Below are 12,442 nucleotides of genomic sequence, written 5' to 3'. Positions count from 1 at the left end.
GACGTGGTGTCACACAGATATAAGGGATGCAGAACTGGAATTTGGGGAGTACAACGTCTACAGAAAGGATAGACAGGATAGGAAGGGGGAAGGGGTTATGCTATTAGTTAAGAAACACATAAAAACCAAGGAAGTGAAGCCAGTCGACATCGCTGGACAGTGCAGTGGTCAGTCAGTTTGGTGTGACATAAGCATTGGGAGATCAAAATTGAGAGTAGGAGTGTGCTATAGGCCTAATGACTCTGATGAGTATAATAAGAAACTGTACAGGGAAATAGAGTGGGCCAGTAAATCAGAGAGTCTTATAATGGGAGATTTTAATTTCCCAGATATTGACTGGAATTTGGGGGCTGGTCACTCACACACTAGCAGGGCTTTTGTGGATTTATTGGATGATTGTTTTCTACATCACCATGTTCGGGAGGCAACTAGAGGGAGTAATACTCTTGATTTGATTATCAGCAGTGATTCTTCATGCATTAAGAATCTGCAGATAAATGAACCACTAGGTGGCAGTGATCACAGTGTGCTGAAGTGGGATTTACTCAAAGAGGTAACTACCATTAGGGGTAAAGGGAAGGGTTATTGCTTCCGTAAAGGCGACTACGATGGACTGAGACAGTATTTAAATTCTATACAGTGGGACCAACTGATGATGTTACCAACAGCAAATTCAAAATGGGAAGCATTCAAAGAACTTATCTTGGAAGCTACTAGGCTTTACATACCAACTAAGAAATATTGTTCAAGGTTTAGGCCAAGATGGATGTCAGATGAACTAATGAGGCATATGGCAGAGAAGAAAAATGCATGGGATACATACAAATTAACATGTGACACAGAAACCTATGATAGATACAAGTTGATCTGTAACCAAGTTACAAAGGAGGTTAGGCAGGCAAAGGCAGATTACGAGAGATCCTTGGCAAGGGATGCAAAGAAAAACAGCAAAGAGTTCTTTACTTATGTAAACTCTAGAAGGAAGGGGCTGAATCAGATTGGTCCACTTTGATGGGTCAACTGTTGATGATCCTGCTCAGGTAGCTAACAAACTAAATGAATATTTTGCATCGACATTCACACATGACGAGTTATTCAGCAAGGGGAATGCCAGAGGTGTATTGAACTCTAGCAGTAAGCTACAGAATCTTGAAATAACTGGGAGTAAAGTGAGGAGAAATTGTTGAAGATAAACACAAGAAAGGCACCCGGGGTGGATGGGATCTATCCAGTTATTATTATTATTATTAGCCATATGGTGCAAGGAAGTCTGAAGCTTATGCTGCACCAGCAAAAAAAAAAAAAAAAAAATTCCCACGTTACCCTGAGAGAGAGAGTCAAAAGTAGAAAGGAATGATATCATCAAGAAAGAGAAGGATGATGATATCCAGCTCAGGACCCTGGGTGTGCCAAGCCCATACTCACCAGATGTGAGCCCCTGGGGTTAATATATTAAAGGAGGCAGCAAAGGAAGTAAGCAAACCCTTAGCCATAATTATGAGAGCTTCCTTGGACTCAGGGGAGGTACCCATAGACTGGAAATGTGCAAATGTGACCCCAATTCACAAAGGAGGATCAAAGGCTGACACAAGTAATTATAGACCTGAGTTTAACTTCTGTTCCAGGAAAATTAATGGAGGCACTGGTTAAAGAAGCACTGCAGGATCATTTAGACAAGACTTCAGTTATAGCTCGGACACAGCATGGTTTTGTTAAGGGGAAGTCTTGCCTGACCAAATTGATTGGATACTATGATGCAGTCACAAAAGAACTGGATGCAGGGAATAGCTTTGATATTATATACTTGGATCTTAGAAAGGCTTTGATACTGTTGCACATGGAAGACTGCTACACAAATTGGAGCAGTGTGACATTGGAGGCAAATTGCTGCTATGGATAAAGGGGTGGTTGAGGGGGAGAAGACAGAGAGTGGTAATCAATGGACACTGCTCATCATGGACTAATGTTATTAGTGGAGTCCCTCAGGGCTCAGTGTTGGGTCCATTATTGTTTTCTGTATTTATAAATGATATTGATGATGGTATATCAAGCTTAATGTCCAAATTTGCAGACGATACAAAGGTTGGCAGGGTTGTCAAGGACACTACTGACACTATGCTGCTGCAACAGGATCTGGAAAGGTTGAGCAGATGGGCTGAGAGGTGGCAAATGAAGTTTAACATTGACAAATGTAAAGTACTACACATGGGAAACAGCAACCCCAGAGCAACGTATCAACTCTGTGGTACTACACTGACAGTGGTAGAGAATGAAAGGGACTTGGGGGTGGTTGTGCAGGCAGATATGAAGTTCTCTGAGCAGTGCAGATGGGCTGCAAGAGTAGCTCATGTAGTATTGTCAATGATATACAGTAATTTTTCCAGCAGGGATAAGGAGGTGATTATTCAATTGTATAAGGCAATGGTCAGGCCACACCTAGAGTACTGTATACAGGTCTGGAGGCCTCATTTCAAGAAGGATGTAGAGCTGCTGGAACGAGTACAGAGAAAGGCAACAAGATTAGTGAATGGAACAAAGGGGTGCTCTTACGAAGAAAGGCTTAAGTTTTGCAAATTACAGTGTCTGGAGACTAGGCACCAGCGAGTTGTATAAAGCCTTGAATGGTTTGAACATGCTCAATGCTGATGGGATTCTTCCTCTAGCTCAGAATAATCACCTGAGAGGGCATAAATTCAAATTGAGGAAAGACAGATGTAGGACAGACGTGCGGAAATTTGCCTTTAGCCAGCGGGTAGTTGGTTGGGAACAGACTTCCATCCCTTGTAGTGGAGGTTGATAGCCTAAATAAGTTTAAGGCTCAGCTGGACAGGTATTTTGAACGAACAGAGGGGTGAAGTGGAAGTGGGTTTTTTTTTTGGCTGATGCTGCATAAGCTTGCTTTCTTGCATCAAATGCCTCTACTAATGCTAATGCTAAATGACAATATGGAGTACACTCAGATGTTCCACAACACCCTCTCCTCACTGCTGATCATTGTCGATGGCAAATGCTGTGGTGTCAACATGGCAGTTGTTCATTAGAGGACTACAAACTAGTGTGCTGGTCAGATGAATCCAAATACTTGGTGCAACATGCCAATAGTGCCTTCATGTGACACATGCAACACAAGTCCATGGATCCATCATGCATGGTGCCCACTGTCTAGGCAGGTGAAAATTTCTCTCCTCCCCTCACCAATCCAGATTGACTAAATCCCATAAGCTTTCAATTCAGTTCATTAAAGTCATGTCATGTTTGCTGCCAGCTTGACTTTAATTCAGTTCATTAAAGTCATTAGTTAAGCTGGCAGCACATATTTCAATCAGTGAAAAATGTAACTTTGCAATAACATGAAATTAATCAAATGTGAATGTTTAGTTTTCTGTTTGCTTTTTTTTTTTTTTTTTTTGATTCTTTTGACCCAAGAAATAATTGATATCACATTTATCATTGGTAATTGCAACTTAAAACCTTTATTTGTGATACATGAAATAATAATTAATGTAAGCAATTTATGCAAAAATGGTGGACAACTATTTCTTTTAAAATTATCCTACCCTTACACAGCATTCTGTCATTCATGAGAAAAATTAATGCTTTACATAGCTAGTATATTAAAATACAAGCTTATAATAATAGTACAAGGCCAGATAACAGGGTAAGTGGGTAATTATTGACCTGTATGTTTAACCTCTGTGCCAGGGAAAACAATGGAATCAGTAGTTAAAGAATTAATGCAGGGTCATCTTGATAGGAGTGGAATCATTAGGCAAACACAGCATGGAATTTGTTAAAGGGATATTATGGCTCACCAATCTGATTAGCTACTATGAGGTTATCACAGGGGAAATGAATGCAAAGAACAATTCTGATATTGTATAGATTGGAGCAATGAAGCACTGGGTACTATTATAGATAAACATGGGATAGTTACGTGGTAGGAGACAGAATGATTACAAAAAGGCCACTGCTAATGTGACCTCTCTTACCAAGAGAGGCTAGCTTAAGTTCTTTAAGTTCTGCAAGTTGCAGCATCTGGAGACTAGACACCTGTGAGGTGTACAAGGCCTTGAATGGTTTGAGCAGGCTCAATTCTGATGGGATACTTCCGCTTGCTCAGATTAAGAACCTGAGGGGGCATAGATTCAAACTGAAGGAAGACAGTTGTAGAATAGATGTGCGGAAGTTTGCCTTTAGCCATTGGGTAGTTGATTGTTGGAACAGACTTCCATCTGTTGTTGTTGTGGAAGTTGATAGCTTAAATTAATTTAAGGTTGAACTAGACAAACATTTGGAGTGACCGGATGGGTGAAATGGGAAGGTAATTTTTTTTTTTTTTTTTGGCTGATAAGCTTGCTTTCTTGCATCATATGCCTCAACTAATGCTAATGCTAAAACTCAGCATTTGCTCATGGCCAACTTCATGTTGCATTTTCTAGAGTACCTTCAAGAAATGGTATCAGAGTTTTGACTGAAGACAATATATAATGAAGTGAACTCAGCCCTCTATAAAGAAAATACTGAATATCAAGACTTATTAGAAAGCAATAAATTCTAGTGAAATGAAATGCTAATAATCAAATCAATCTAAAATACACACATTATATTGCCATTATTAATATATATATATATTTTTTTAAATTAAGTATTATTTTCTTTCCATTATCAATAATTAGTCAACATTAATTTGGTAGCAAGGTTTTTTTTTTTTACAGTTAGCTATAATCAAAGATATCGATGATTCAACTATTGAAGATGCTCCTCAGAGAGCTGACAATCTGAATGAGTATTTTGCATCTACTTTCGCACATGAGGAGTTATTAAGGGAGGAGAATGTAAGAAGTTTATGAAACTGTAACAGGGATCTAAAGATTTTGTAATAACAGAGCAAAGTTGAAGAGAAATTGTTGAAGTTAAACATAAGAAAGGCACCTGGGGTGGATGGGATCTATCGTTATATTGAAGGAGGCGGTAAAGGAAATAAGCAAACCCTTATCCATAATTCTGAGAGCATCCTTCGACTCAGGGGAGGTGCCCACGGACTTGAGATGTGCAAATATATCAACAATTCACAAAGGGGATCAAACGGTGACACAAGTAATTACAAACCTGTTAGTTTAACTTATGTTCCAGGGAACATTATAAAAAAAAGGTAGTAGTAGTAGTAGTAGTGGCATGTGATGCAAGAAAGCAAATGTATGAGCTTAAGCAGCATCAGCCAAAAAAAAAAAAAAAAACACACCATTCCCTCCAAATACCTGTCCAGTTCCTCCTTAAATTTATTCAACCTATCAACTTCCACAACGACAGATGGAAGTTTGTTCCAGCAATTAACCACCCGCTGGCTAAAGGCAAATTTCCGCACATCTATTCTACATCTGTCCTTTCTTAATTTGAATTTATGCCCCCTTAGGTTCGTAATCTGAACAAGTGGAAGGATCCCATCAGAATTCAGCGTGCTGAACCCATTCAAGGCCTTCTACACCTCAATCAGATCACCGTGCAGGTGCCTAGTCTCCAGCCACTGCAATTTGCAGAACTTAAGCCTCTCTTGATAAGAGGATCCCTTCATTCCCCTCACCAATCTTGTTGCCCTTCTCTGTACACCCTCAAGTAAATCTACATCCTTCCTAAAATGAAGCCTTCAGACCTGTACACAGTACTCAAGGCGTGGCCTGACCATTGCCTTACACAGAGGGATAATCACCTCCTTTTCCCTGCTAGCAAAATTCCTATATATCATTGACAAAACCCCATGACCTGCCCTGGCAGCCTGTCTGCATTGCTCAGAAAACTTCATATCTGACTGCACAATTACTCACATGTCTTTTTCATTTTCTACCACCTTAAGAGTAGTACCACACAGTTGGTACGTTTCTCTGGGGTTACTTCTACCCATATGCAGTACTTTGCATTTGTCAAGGTTAAACTTCAGTTGCCACTTCTTAGCCCATCTGCCCAAATTATCTAGATCCTGTTGCAGTAGCACACTGCCATTACTGTCATTAACAACCCTGCCAACCTTTGTATCATCTGAAAACTTCGACACTAAGCCTGATATACTTTCATCAATATCATTGATAAATATACAAAACAACAGTGGACCCAACACCGAACCCTGTGGGACTCCACTAATAACATTAGTACAAGCAACACCCATTGATTACCACCCTCTGTCTTCTCGCACTTAACCATCCTTTTATCCATTGTAGCAACTTACCCTTAATACCATTCTACTCCAATTTGTACAATAGTCTTCCATGCGCAACAGTGTCAAAAGCTTTCCTAAAATCCAAATATATTATATCAAAATTATTTTTTGCATCCAGTTACTTTGTAACCACATCATAATATCCTATCAAATTTGTCAGACAAGACTTTCCCTTAACAAACCCATGCTGTGTCTGAATTATTGCTGCAGTCTTGTCTAGTTGATCCTGCAATGCATCTTTAACCAGCGATTCCATTATTTTACCCGGAACAGAAGTTAAACTAACTGGTCTGTAATTACTCGTGTCACCCTTCGATCCCCCTTTGTGATTTGGGGATACATTTGCACATCTCCAGTCCGTGGGAACCTCCCCTGAGTCCAAGGATGCTCTCATAATTATGGCTAAGGGTTTGCTTAGTTGATTTGCCGCCTCCTTTAATATAACTGGATAGATCCCATCCACCCCAGGTGCTTTTCTTACGTTTAACTTCAACAGTTTCTCTTCCACTTTGCTCTCAGTTATTACAAAATCATTAAGTATCCTGCTACAATTTGATAACCTTCTGCCATTTTCAAACCTTAATAATTCCTCATGTGTGAATGTAGATGCAAAATACTCATTCAGTTTGTTTGCTATCTGAGCAGGATCATCAACAGTTGAACCATCGATGTCAAGTGGACCAACATAATGGAATCACCATTTAAAGAAGCATTGCAGGATCATCTAGATAAGGTAATAATTCAGACACAGCATGGGTTTGTTAAGGGAAAGTCTTGTCTGACAAATTTGACTGGATATTATGATGTGGTTACAAAGGAACTGGATGCAAAAAATAATTCTGATATCACATACTTGGATTACAAGACAACTGACATTGTTGCTGTTTGTTTATTTATTTGGTTTTTAGGAGCATTAGCAACTAAGGCCATATTGCTCCGGAGATATGCAGTGGTCACAGGCTCAAACCCCGGTCTAATCAGACACTGTTGCACATGGAAGATTACTATACACATTGGAGAAGTATGGTATTAAGGACAAGTTGCTCAATGGATAAAAGGGTGGTTGAGTGGGAGAAAACAGTGGTAATCGATGGACGCTGCTCTTCGTGCACTAATGTTATTAGTGGAGTCCCCCAGGATTTGGTGTTGGGCCCACTGTTGTTTTCGATATTTATCAATGATATTGATAAATATCAGGCTTAAAGTCAAAGTTGGAAGATGATACAAAGGTTGGCAGGGTTGTTAATCATGGTGTGCTACTGCAACAGGATTTAGAAAAGTTGGGCAGATAGGCTGAGAAGTGGCAACTAAAGTTAAGCACTGACAAATGCAAAGTATTGCATATGGGCAGAAGTAACCCCAGTGAAATGTACCAACTGTACACTTAGAGTGGTAGAAAATGAAAAAGAACTGGGAATAATTGTGCAGACAGGCTGCCAGAGCAGGTCATGGGGTGTTTTTGTCAATAATAAACAAGAATTTTGCTAATAGGGAAAAGGTGATTATACAGCAATGGTCAGGCCATGCCTTGAATACTGCTTACAGGTCTGGAGGCCTCATTTTAGATAGGATGTAGAGTTGCTTGAGCAAGTACAGAAGGGCAACAAGATTGGTGGGAGGAACAAAAGGATGGTCTTACCAAGAAAAGCTTAAGTTCTGTAAATTGAAGCATCTGGAGACTAGGCACCTGCGAGGTGATCTGATTGAGGTATATAAGGCCTCAAATGGTTTGAACAGACTCAATTCTGATGGTTTTCTTCCTCATGCTCAGATTATGAACCTGAGGGGGCATACATTTAAATTGAGGAAAGACAGTTGTAGAATTGATGTTCGAAAATTTTCCTTTAGCCAGCAGGTAGTTGATTGCCAGAACAAACTTCCATCTGTTGTTGTGGTAGTTGATAGCTTAAATAAATTCAAGGAGAAACTAGACAAATGTCAAGAGGGAATGGATGTGTGAAATGTTTTTTTTTTTTTTTGTATGATGCTACATAAGCTTGCTTCCTTGCATCACATGTCTCTACTACTACTATATTTTAAAATGCATGCAGGTAAAGGTATAATTAGTAATGTGATTAAAAGTTTAATATATTTTAATACAGCACATAGCCAAGTTCTGTGATAAATTTGTATAGGGCATATCAAGATAACCTACAGGGAAAATGAAATAAATACATTTAATTCATTTTTCATTAAAACTGATTACAATTAACATCCATAAACCTATGAATTCGTGTGAGTGTTTTCTTGAGCATTTCTTGACAAAAACTGATGTGAGTGCATGCATTCCGAACATTTTCCTTCAAAAAAATGCTGTAATACTATTTAGCGTTTTCAGTTCTAAACAGTCATCCAGTTATTCCCATAGGAAAAAGTAGAAAGCTACCAGGGTAATTAAATGACTGATATATAATCAGATATTAGAAGTGTTTTTATAACTTAAAGAAAATACTACATATATTATGGGTACGACTTCTAATACATCCTACAAAATACAAATAACACTTAAAAATAAGAAACATACCAGTGTTATTTTATAATTATCTTAATCCTTATTATTTGTTGCAAATTCAGGTAACTAGTATGTTTGCAGTATACTTGTCAACCTTGCATAATTGCAACATGGAGAGACATTTTAATATATAGACAAACCGTATTATGATAATTTCTTGAAATATGCAATGCACCAAGTCATCGCAAATCTAATTAACCAATGCCAATGACTCCATAAGCTATCTAACTGAATAATTTTGAACGAAGTTTTATAACTGTAATATATGTAACAATTAAAAAATGTTTGTAACTGTAGAAATGTTTTCAGAATCATATATGCACTTAAAAACGCTGCCTGTCACAAGAAAACTTCATATAACCATCATGTGATCAATTATACACCTATCGGGTATCCTGCATATGCTTGTGTTTTGGCAACAAAATGTTATGTGCTGTGCATGCAGTAGCTGCAATTTTTTTTATTTATAATTTATTCTTAATTTGCATTGTGGCAGTCTCATTTTCCCCCCAAGCATATTTCCATTTGGAGAAGTGTATACTTCAGATTTATTTAAATAATAAAAAAAAATTTAATCTTGAGTTTTAAGTATTATGATAGCTTAAGTGGCAATGATTTTGTTGAAAACAATTATTTTTACACAATGAGTAATAACATACACACTCCTACAACATAGCCATGTTGTAGGATTATTTACCTTATTTAGCCTTATTTACATATAATAGTCCATTGGATCTTCCTGAATAAACAAGTGTTCAGAATGATATATAAAAAGGCATATGAGCCACACACAAGTTAGTTTCCACAATATATAAAGCCAGGCTGACTGATTTCAAAAGAATGTATTATTGTTGGATGTCATACTGCTCACTAGTAAATTTATGCAATTTCCAACGGGCTGAACCATCCAACAACTGATCATCTGTAATGTCATCATGAAATGGAAGTGTGCAATACCACCACTATCCGGCAATACACAAAGAAGTGGAAGCTCACTCCATGTTGCCAGATCATACACAGAGTAGAAAAACAATGTCTGATGACATGTCTTACTACTCTCTGAGTATCATCTGGCATACTCTTTACTACTCAGTAAAACATCAACCAGGAGTTTAAAGGATTAACAGGGGTTCAGATCTGTAAGAATACATATAAAGAGCCTTTTTTTTTTTTTTTTATGTGACCCCAAACACGAGAGGTATTAGAACCTATAGTACTTAGAACCGTGCTTTTTTTTTTTTTTTTTTTTTTTTATGAGAACCCCAAACACGAAAGGTATCAAAACCTATAGTACTTAGTACCGTGCATGGGTTGAAGGAGAAGTATGGGGAGAGGGGAGGGGGATGCTGGAAACTTCGCTCTAGAGACTAAACATGGGTTTCACCACTTCAAGCCTCCAATAAGCAAAGTGCTTGGGTTGGAGGTTGAGAAGACGAAAGAAGATATTTGTTGACATTGGACTTGAACTTCTGTAGACTGTAATTTTCAGGAAATACGTATGAAGGAAGGTTGTTCCAGAAAACGGCAGTTGAATGAATAAACGAGGAAGATGAAAAGTTGGTTCTGTGAGTTTGAAGTTGAACAGTAAATGGATGTTGGCTGCTGGCGGCACGTGTTCGGACTGTTTTGAAAGAGAGAGTGGGAATTATAGAAGCCAATTCAGAAGAACAGTGCCCATGGAAATATCTGTAGAAGAGGCATGCAGCAGAAACAGTACGTCTATGAGACAGTGAGTGGAGAGACTCTGTTAGAGATGAATCAATTAACCTAACTGCCCTCTTCTGAATGGAATCAAGCAACCTGAGAGAGGTTTTGGGGGCACCACCCCAGATATGGGAACAATATTCCATGGCACGGCGGATTCGCAATTTACACAGAATGAGCAGCTGTTTGGAAGAAAAGTCCCCTCCTACTTTTTACATTTTTAAAGAATGCCTAACTCTCCTTCAGCATAGGGTAAAGGATTTATATAAAGCTCATATACACAACAATATTCTTAATTACCATTCCATCCCTACCCCAAGTATCAAAGCCAGTGTAGCAAAGAACTACACTGGCTAGGGCACTTGAATGCATAATTCGCTTGGGAGGGGGGATGCATATCTACACCTCAAGAACCAAAACTAAAGCATGAGACAGATACTCCTTCCCGATCACTGTTCCTTACAACTCATTAATAGAATAATGAATAAGACTTAAAAAAAAAAAAAAAAAAAAAGTTCCTGATCCCTACTGACACAGCCATTGAGGGGGAAAAGCCACAATAATACCTTCTCATATCACAAATCATTAGATGTCATAATGCATTGTAATTCTTAATTAAAAATAAAAAATTAACAAAAATTCTGAAATAAGTGCAGCCACACCCCCAAAGAAATTCAGGACACAAGCTTAATGATTCAAATGCCAGTGTTCAAGCACTAAATAAGGTAGTCATGAGGTGGGGAATTGCTTAACATGGACACAAGTGAAAACTGTGTTGGAAGGGGGGGAAGGGAGATAACCTTCTTCCTTTCCATGAAGCTGACTTCTTATAGGATAGTGTATATTTTAATAAGCCACAAAAATTTTTCATAATTTATAACTTCATGCATTCTCCTTTTTAAGAAAAGAGGATCACTCTAGATAAGATTTGTATCATGTTCCATAAAATCACTAAGTTTTTATATCCAGTTTATTGCCGACGTTTTCTATTCCTTTGATGTAACCTAAATATTTAGTTTACATCATAAGTTAAGAGCACAAAGGCTTGATGATATAACTACATAAAACAAAGTTTGCCACAATAATAGAGGTATACAGCTTTGTTTTCAACTAAGAAATTACTAATATTATATTTCTCGGTGAGACTGTTTTATCAAAAGGACAGTCAAAAGAACTCATAATTCACAGAGATCAAAAATAGCAATTATTACTTTTGATAAAGCATTCACATCATACCTGTTATGTTCAAGTAAAATAATTAAATAAGTTAACATGAAACCACACATACTATCTGGCCAAAGAAATATCCAATATTAAATGAATACTATGCCTATTACTTAACATATTTAAAAAATCTATGATTCAATGTTCTGAGAACTTTTTCCTATAACCATTTTCTTTTTTCCAACTTCAAAACTGCAAAAACATTCTACTAAAGTATGCAAAAGTTTATTCAACTTTGTATTAGGAAAGGTTTTGTCCACTTCTTTATCTAGTAAAATATTCAGATATTCCTCTTTCCATGGAAAATCATAACAAGCGAATCCCTTTTCTCTACACAACTGAAGAACAGCAAGAAATAGGCCCTTGCTCTGAAGAATAACTGAAAGCTTTGGAATTGATATCTTGCCACTTTTATCAACATTCCCCCAAAGAAGCTCCTTTATCAAAGCAAGTAAGTAGAGGTAGTCATGAAATGTGCAGTTTAAAATACCTAGATAGTGGCCTGGTGCTAGCAGTTCTTTTAATTTCTTGTAATGAAGCTGAAAAATTGCCTTATCTGTATAAAATCCAATTAGTGGCACAACAAATTGGTGGCACCAAGTTCTCACCTCCCCAAACTTTTTAATATCAAGTATTTCAAGACATTCCCCATTACATGTATTATATACACCAAATGTTGAATCAGAATATGCAAATAAAAGGTTTTGATGCACAAAACAGTCATTTATAGTTTCAGAATGAAAATTTTTGAGACTGCTTTTATTACTGATTTCACCATTATGACCAACTGA

Source organism: Mastigoproctus giganteus, chromosome 13 (genome assembly GCF_048544385.1).
Source record: "Mastigoproctus giganteus isolate SK-2022 chromosome 13, ASM4854438v1, whole genome shotgun sequence".
Classification (NCBI taxonomy): domain Eukaryota; kingdom Metazoa; phylum Arthropoda; class Arachnida; order Uropygi; family Thelyphonidae; genus Mastigoproctus; species Mastigoproctus giganteus.
The sequence above is the reverse complement of the archived record's forward strand: the minus strand, read 5'-3'. Positions refer to the sequence as shown.